Source organism: Gracilinanus agilis, chromosome 4 (assembly GCF_016433145.1).
Source record: "Gracilinanus agilis isolate LMUSP501 chromosome 4, AgileGrace, whole genome shotgun sequence".
Classification (NCBI taxonomy): domain Eukaryota; kingdom Metazoa; phylum Chordata; class Mammalia; order Didelphimorphia; family Didelphidae; genus Gracilinanus; species Gracilinanus agilis.
The window spans coordinates 135,034,207-135,043,115 of record NC_058133.1 but is presented as its reverse complement, the minus strand read 5'-3'; positions in this window follow the sequence as shown (position 1 = coordinate 135,043,115).

Here is an 8,909-nt window from a genome sequence, read left to right as displayed (position 1 = left end):
CCCCCCCCCCCCCCGAAAACTTGGTCTAGGATTGAGAATAAAGTGAGTTTATTTCCTGTTCCCTGAACCATGTGTGAGTTTCCTGGCTAAGAGCAGCCTGGGTCCTAGCACACTTCCTCTGTTACCTAGAACAAGTCGCTTCTCGTCTGGGAGCTTCAGTTTCCCCATCTGTAAACCGAGCTCGTTGGACGAGATGATTTCTCTAAGGTTCTTTATAGCTCGGACATACCTAGTGAGGAGCAAAGCCCTCAGCTGTTGGGTTTGAGGAAGGGAGGTGGCAGCAGGACGAGCAAAATCTGTACCTTCAATTGAGGGGCGCAGGTGGGTGCGTGAGTTGAACTTCGGAGCCCCGCTAGAGCGGAGTCTGCTAGAGGCTTGCTGAGTCCAAATTGGGCAAGAGGTGGAGTCTCTGCGCATGTGCACTGGAAGCGCTTGAGTTTCACTTTGTAACTTTTAAGTGGTCAGACTATCTCTGGGCCGGCCCAGGTGAGGCTCTACAACCTCTCTGGGCTAGGGCTGGGGCCGAATCCAGAGCCACTGCTACAGGTAAAGGGGAACAGGAACCGGGAGGCACCACCGCCGCCGCTGTCCCCTCGGCTGGACGCCTGCCTGCCCCGGGGTGCGATGGGATGAGCTGGACAGGCAAGGGGGCACTGTCCCCCAGCCCTGCCACGTCAAGTGTCCTGTTCCGGGGCGGGCGTGGCATGTCCAGGCCTTCTGCTGTGGTCCTGCCGGTGTGTGTGTGTGTGTTGGGGGGGGTGGGCAGGGAGGGTCTCCACAGCCCCCAGCAACTAAAGAAAGGGACAAAGGAGGCGCCTCCCTAGAGGAAGTGTGACTAAAAACTCGGGACAGCGCAGACCAACTCCCTTCTCTTCCCTTCTTCTGGGCTTCCTTACACCTCGACAAGTACTCTCTTCCCTAAAACTCGCTCCCTCCTTTCTTTCGCCCTTAATCTTTCCTTAATCCCTCCTCTTCCCCTTTCCCCCTCATTATTCTTCCCAGCTCCGTGACTGTACTCCTTTCCCTCCCAGTTCCCTGTGGGCTGGCGTCTGAAATCTCCCCTGGCCTATCCTGGAGCTGCTGCAATTGGCATTTCCTACCTACACTTATAGCCCTCCCTTTCAAGGTTAACTGTCATCTATTCCATATCTTTTAGTTACCTATTTATTCACGTTATTTCTCTCCTCTTCCCTCCGCCCCCTTAAAAGGTAAGCCCCTTTAGGGCTGTTGGTGTTTTTTATTTTTATCTCTAGAGTTTAGTACTGTGTCTGGCACAGGGTAAGGACTTAATTTAATAAATGTCTGATTTCTGCTTACTGAGAGACCTGAGCTCACCAGTGGAGCTCAGCCTCACAGGCTTAGACAGAGAATATGCTCCCAAAGCCTTCTTACTGCTTAAATTTGCATGAAGACTTTTGGGAGATTAGAAGGGCCATACGAAGGGAGGAAGAAGTTACCTGAATTTGAACCACCTGTTACCTATTTGGCTGCTTGAGCAGCCCAAACCACTTTTAGGTCCTAAAAGCTGGAGGTAGGGGGGAGGGGAGGAATGGGGCTAAGAAAGCTTTTGTGGAGAAACAAAATCTACCGAGGTTTCTGAACCTGATAAGCTGAAGTTATCAGAGAGCTTAAGGTGACTTTGGTGATTTCAGTCTTAAGGACAAGGTAGTAGTGGTGCCCACTACAGACTTTCTACTTCAGGTCTTAAGTAGGGATTAAATAGTGGATGGAGGTGGGGAGGTTCTGATTCAGGCCTCAGACTGCTGAAAGACTCTCCATAATCAATATCTGTCTTTCCTTGGGGTGACCAGAAATTTGTTGGTAAGCATCAGTGAGATAGAGAAGGATTCCAAAAGTACAGCCAAAGGGAGTCATTCTTGTTTAGAAAACAGCTCATGAAAATGGCTTTCCCAGCACAGGAAATTCATTGGGCCTCTTGGATGGAGTAACCCCACTTCTGCAGAAATTTTTCAAAGAGTGGGTATTGGCAAGAACAGAAATTACATCCTCATTTCTCTTGGAAGTACCATTGCACACCCCAACAAGTTTGGTTTGGGGATCAGGTAGTTCATATGCGAAAGAATGGAAGAAAACACAAGCATGAACTGATCCTATGGAATGGACATTGCTTGAGTGTTTCTAGCTTGAGGTAACGATCTTTTTAAAGTTCCCCTCTCCCCCCTTACTAGCTGCCCATAAATTTGAAAAGCACACCAGGTGACCCAGCTCCTGTTTGCATACCACTCAATTGATGGTTGTTTTAGTAGGTGCACCACTCAATTGATGGTTGTTTTAGTAGGTGCTTTCAGAAGTCTGACTATCTGCTCCTCAAGGGATCTTCCTTGGAGAAGTTTTTTTATTTTTTTTTTTAAACCCTTACCTTCTGTCTTTTAGTCAATACTGTGTATTGGCTCCAAGGCCGAAGAGTGGTAAGGGTAGGCAATGGGGGTCAAGTGACTTGCCCAGGGTCACACGGCTGGGAAGTGTCTGAGACCAGATTTGAACCTAGGACCTCCCGTCTCTAGGCCTGGTTCTCCATCCACTGAGCTACCCAGCTGCCCCCCTTGGAGAAGTTTTTGTAAAGAAACAAACAAAAAAATCCACTGAGGTTTCTGTAAGTGATAAAGCCAGAGGTCCCCTGTCACAGGATTTCAAGGAAGATAGTACCCAAGCACTCCGGAGAAGTCTGAGCTGCTTGGAGTTAATTGTTCTCTTAAAACATCATCTTTAAATTTGGTGGGGATGTAGGGGAAAATGCTTTTGTGTTTCTATGATACCTCTCTTCTGAACTATATCTCCCTATTTAGCTTTTCTGGGAAGGAATATAACAAGGGTTACTGGTTCTATTTTAGTTGAGGAAACTTCGAGTCAGAGGAGGTGATGACTTACCAGGGTCAAGCAGTGAGTCTGGCAGAGCTGAAAAAGAAATTCAGGTCTCTTGATTCCCAATACAGTGCCCTTTTCTTCAATCCATACTGTATACCACCTCATAATGGACCCATTACAGACCCCAGAAGGATCTGAAATGTGCGATTATCACTGTGGTAAAGTTGTCAGCAACTGGATTTGGCTGACAATCCAGGTTTTTAGATTCAGATGTTGGGAAGATGGTAATACTTAGGAAAAACATTGAATCGAGCCAGCAGGGATCTTGCATCAATTCTACTTTTTCATTGTGATGTGGGGCAAACTACTTAAATTCAATTCCTCAGAGATCATTCATGTGAGAATATTGTGGAGATCAAATGGAAACCTATGAAAAACATTGCTCTAACTATTTAAAAAATTATATTTCTAGGTACAGTAGAACAAAGATATTATAGATTTAAAGCCAAAAGGAACCTTAGAGATCATTCAGTCCAATGCCATCATTAAAAAAAACAAAACAAAACAAAAAAAAAAAACCCTGTACCTTCTCTTTTAGAAGAAATACTAAGTATCCATTCTAAGGCAGAAGTGTGGTAAGGGCTAGGCATTTGGGATTAAGTGACTTGCCCAGGGTCACACAGCAAGGAAGTGGCTGAGGCTAGATTTTAACCCAGGTCTTCCTGACTGCAGGTCTGATACTTTATCCACTGTGCTACCTAGCTTTCCTTCAATGCCCTCATTTTACAGATGAGGAAACGGGCTTCTAGAGATTAAGTGACTCTTAAAGAGACCCAAATAGTAATGGCCAAGCTGGGATTCAAACCCAGATTCCCTGACTCCAAATCCATCACTTTTCACCATCCTATGCTGTTTTATTATTTATTTATTGAACTATCTAGTCATTTCCTAGAGTCTGAGACGAATCTGAATGTCCTCTTAAAATACTTCTCAGTAATAAGTACCTGCCTGGTTAGTTTCTTAGTGCTCTTGATCTCTATGTCAAAACTAATGGTCATCAACATCACACCTCTGTCCACAGCCACCTGGTAGGTGGGGATTCACTGCTAAGTCCCATTGGCTTGAGGTTTTCAATACTCAATCAATTAAGTATTTATTAAGTGCCTGATATATCCCAGGTACCATATAAGGTGCTAAGGACCTGAAGGAAGGAAGGAATGGATGTTAATTAAGCACCAGCTAAGTGTTAAATGACAACTAGATATTAAGTGCTGAGTATACAAAGCAGAAGATTGAGTAGAACATTGAAAATTGGGAAGATTGAATCCCTGCCCTCAAGGAATTTACACTCTAATGGAGAGACAACACAGGTAGAGAAGTGATCTGGGAAGGGAGTTTTGGTCTGGAGATTTGAAGGGAGAGTGAGTGGAACCACAGGGCCATGTAGAAAAGTTAGCAATGATTTGATCATTGTTTCTAGTACAAGAGGGGAAAAAGTAGCCTGGGTTGCTAGTGCCTGAAAATGGTACAGGCCCTGCTTTCCTGGTGATAGGGACTGAATTGGATGTGAAGAATGCCCTAGGGCAGGATACATATAATGGATTAAGTGAATTTGGAAGTTTGATAGATATGGTATTGAATAAGTAGATTAATTTGGGTAGGACTGTCATTTTTATTATGTTAGCTTGTCCAACCCATAAGCAATTAATGCTTTCATATGATTTCTGTATTTGTTTTGGTAGATAAATTCCCAAATATTTTATATTGTTTAGAGTGATTTTAAATGGAGTTTCTTTCTAACTCCTGCTGCTGAATTTTGTTGGAAATATATAGAAATGCTGATAATTTATGTGGGTTTGTCTTGTACCCTGCAACTTTGCTGAAGTTGTTAATTATTTCCACTAGTCTTTTAGTTGATTTTCTAGGATTTTTTAAGTAGACCATCATCTCATCTGCAGAGTGATAGCTTGGTCTTCTCACTGCCTATTTTAATACCTTCAATTTCTTTTTCTTCTCTAATTGCTCCTGCTAGTGTTTCTAGTACAATGTTAAATAATAGAGGTGATAATGGGCATCCTTGCTTCACTCCTGATCTTATTGGGAATACTTCTAACTTGTCCCCATTGAAGATGATACTTGCTGATGGTTTTAAATATATACTGTTTATTATTTTGAGAAAAGGCCCTTCTATTCCTATACTTCCTAGTGTTTTCAATAGTTATGGGTATTGTATTTTGTCAAAGGCTTTTTCTGCATCTATTGAGATAATCATGAGATGTTTGTTGGTTTTGTTGTGGGGAGCTTGAGGTGTACCCCCTGGGTTCAGGAAGGGTACTCTTTGCAAGAATGCAAGACTTCATAACTTAGCTTAGAAATAAAAAGAGAAATTTATTTAGAATTCATGATGAATTTGACTGGGAGGACAACATAGATGGAAAGCTGCCTCCTAGAGGTCATCAATTCTGGGGTCTTTATACTCTTTACAACAGTGAAGATATGACTCTAGAGTGGTATGCACTGAGGCACGGAGTGGGGATGGGGAGGATGCCTGAAGACATAGGGGGTGACCCTCATAGTTTAGGGGACAGATGTCTTGGATACAGCTCCACAGTATCAAGGCATCACTTGATAGTGTATCTCTGTGACCATCTCAAATCTAAAGGACAATCCAAGGAGGGTAATCCTCTCAGGGACTTATGAAGTTATCAGATATTTTGGGTTAGTAGTCATAAGGATGTAAGGGAGCAAAGGAATTTTCCTGCTTACAGTTTGCCTGAAATACTTCTATAATCTGGGGGTACAATGTCCCATACCAGTTTGATTTTTGATATGGTCAATTATGTGGGTGGTTTTCCTAATATTAAACCATCCCTGAATTCCTGGTACAAATCCCACCTGGTATAAATCCTGGTATAAATTCCAGTTGAGGAAACTTCAATTCAGAGGAGGTGATAACTTACCAGGGTCAAGCAGTGAGTGTGGCAGAGCTGAAAAAGAAATTCAAGTCCCTTGATTCCCAATACAGTGAATGCCCTTTTTGTCAGTCCATACTGTATACCACCTCATAATGGACCCATTGCAGACCCCAGAAGGATCTGAAATGTGCAATTATCACTCTGGTAAAGTTGTTGTCAGCAACTGGATTTGGCTGACAATCCAGGTTTTTAGATTCAGATGTTGGGAAGATGGTAATACTTGGGGAAAACATGGATAATCCTTGTGATAACTTGCTGGAGTCTTTTTGCTAGTATTTTATTTAAGATTTTTGCATCTACATTCATTAAGGAGATTAGTCTGTAATTTTTTTTCTGTTTTTGGTCTGTCTGGCTTTGGAATCAATACTATATTTGTGTCATATAAAGAATTTGGTAAAACTCCTTCTTTGCTTATTTTGTCAAATAATTTGTATAGTATTGGCATTAGTCATTCTTTAAATGTTTGATAGAATTCACAGCCTCATCACTTTATCCCAAAGTGAAAGAATTATACCATCCATTAGTTGTCTACATTATCCTCTATAGAATTTATCTGGGAGAAACCTTTAGTGCCAGAAAAAATGACTCAAGTTGGTAACCTCACATGTCTCCGTGTTATGAGATAAGGGGTACCCACTATAGCTTCCTCTTCTCCCTTCTTTAACTTGCCTCCCATCTACCAGTATATTCCTTGAGTCATTTTTTCTGGCACTAAAGGCTTCTCCCAGATAAATTTTGCTAGTATTTTAGTTTCTTTTGCCCCTAAAACCACCACAAGATGCACCAGAGAGTGGCTCTCCATTGCTTTCAAGATCAACTACAATTTTCTATTTGGAATGTAAAGCCTTTTCAAGATTGATGACACACTATTCCCTCTCATAAACTCCACTCCAGTCAAACTGTACTGTTTGATGTTCCTTGTACACAGCTTTCTACCTCCTACTTTTTTGCTTTTGTACAGGCTGTCTCCCATGCCAGGAATACCCTCCTGCCTCATACTCGTGGAACTACTAGTTCCCTTCCAGGCCCCACTCAAGTGCTATCTCTTTCAGGAGGCCTTACCTGACTCCCCGAAGTTTCTTTTCTTTCCCTTCCCCCACTCATTTTGCATTTATTTACATGTATACTGTGGTAAATATATGTGAATCCATTATATTCCCTGCCCCTGCCTCCCCCCCCCCAGTAAAATGGAAATGCCTCCAGTTTCCCCTCAAAGTTGTCTTTGTTGATTGTTGATTGAGCAATCAGAAAAACAGTTGAAAACTTTGCCTTTTGATGTAGGACAACTCTCAGTCACAAGATTTTCTTCTTTTCCTTCCCTTTTGTCTCCTCTTCCTGATTCCTTATCCTCTCTAGAGCCCAGAATCTGGAATCTAGAGTCCTTTGGGGGCACCCTGTTGATCTCAAGGGCCAACCTCCCTAGAGATACTATCTTTTCCTGGGAAAGAGGGAAAATTTGCTCAAAGGGGAAAGGGAGTCTCTGGGAGGGACTCACTTTGGCGGGTAGGTTGGAGTACTTGAAGAGAGAGAAAGGAACAGGGCTACCTATTACTGTGGGACAAGAAGCAAAACAAGCCAGTTTTTTTTTGTAGTTGAGTGGAGACTGAGGAAAAGCTGATGCTGGTAGGCTCTTAGGTAAAACCAAAGTCTGCCAAAGGCTTAAATTCAAAGATGTTTGCACAACTTTCAGAGAAAAGATTAGCAAGGAACCTGATCTGGCTTTTTTTTTTGACATTCCTTCCTGTTCTTCTTAGAGCAATCCATGAAGGCTGAATGACCTCCAAGACTCTGGTTTTTCAAGACCTGCAGGAAATGAGTTGTCGCCCTGGCTGAGTCCAGTTTTCAGCAGTGTGGGAGGCTTGGGTGTGGTGAGCCAAAGCCAGGGAATGAGCATCTCTCTTGCTCCCTTGGCAGACCTCTGAGAAGGCACTGGCTGAAGACATTTTCACTGGCTCTACAACACTTCCTGATTCCAGTCACCCAGTAAGTGAAAGGATGAGGGGGAGGAATGGGTATTAATCTTGCAGTGTTGGAAGACCTTGAGGAAGTTCAGTTTGGGACCTACCATTGCAGGAGGTTGTAAAAGGAGATGGCAAGGCTCAATGTCCACTAAACCATCCATCCACATGTATAGTTCAGGACCACAACCATTTTCCCTTGCTAAGCTGCTTCAGCAGGCATTTTCACATCTTATGCAAGAGAGAAAACTAATTTAAGCTGGGTGTGTGTCTAGAAACATGTTGATGTCCTTTCTGTGTGTGTATGCACACACAGAAAGGACATCAATGTGTTTCTAAGTTCGTTCATTAAATCTTCAGGAAGCGTGTGAGCACCTAGGTTTGGGGCAAAGCCTTGGGCTATGTACTTAAAAGTGGTAAGTGTGATTTCCTCTTTGTTCTGTCTGTGCTTCAAGAAAACTGTGGATGTAGAGTTAGAAGCTATATTATTTACTATTCCTTGGGCAAGTCAGTTTCTATCTCTAAGCCTTAATTTCCTTATCTGTAAAATGAGGTTAATGACACTTGCTCTAAAAGAGATTAGAACAGGGACTGGACCTGTAATTTCATTGGCATAGGGAATTCCCCAGTGAGGAATGCAAGCTGACATCTTCTTTGAGCCTTAGAATACTGAGAAGGTAAATAAATTGTTCTTACCAGTCAATGTGTCAGAGATAGGATTCGAACCCAAATCTTCTTGGCTTGGAGACTGACTTTCTCCCCTCTATGCCATGCTGCTTCTTGATATGTAAATAATAACAACAGTAATAAGTACTTTAGAATTTGCAAAGGACTTCATGTGTATTATCTCAATTGGTCTCATATTTGCCTAATGCATACATGTATATAGCAACATATATTAAGTACTTTGTAAACCTTATGGTACTACATAAGTGTTAGCTCCTCTTAAGACCTTTGTTTCCGAAACAATTGGATAAGTTCTCAGTTTGAATGGTCGAGATTTATGGAATTAAAATTTAAACTGGAATTTGAGGACAGGGACAAAAGGAGAGAGGAGGTTGAGTATTTCTGTGTCTAAGAACAATACAGGAAGAATAATTCCAGAGCCACAGGTGTAGCTACAATTTTTTCTACCTTCATAAAGAGCATG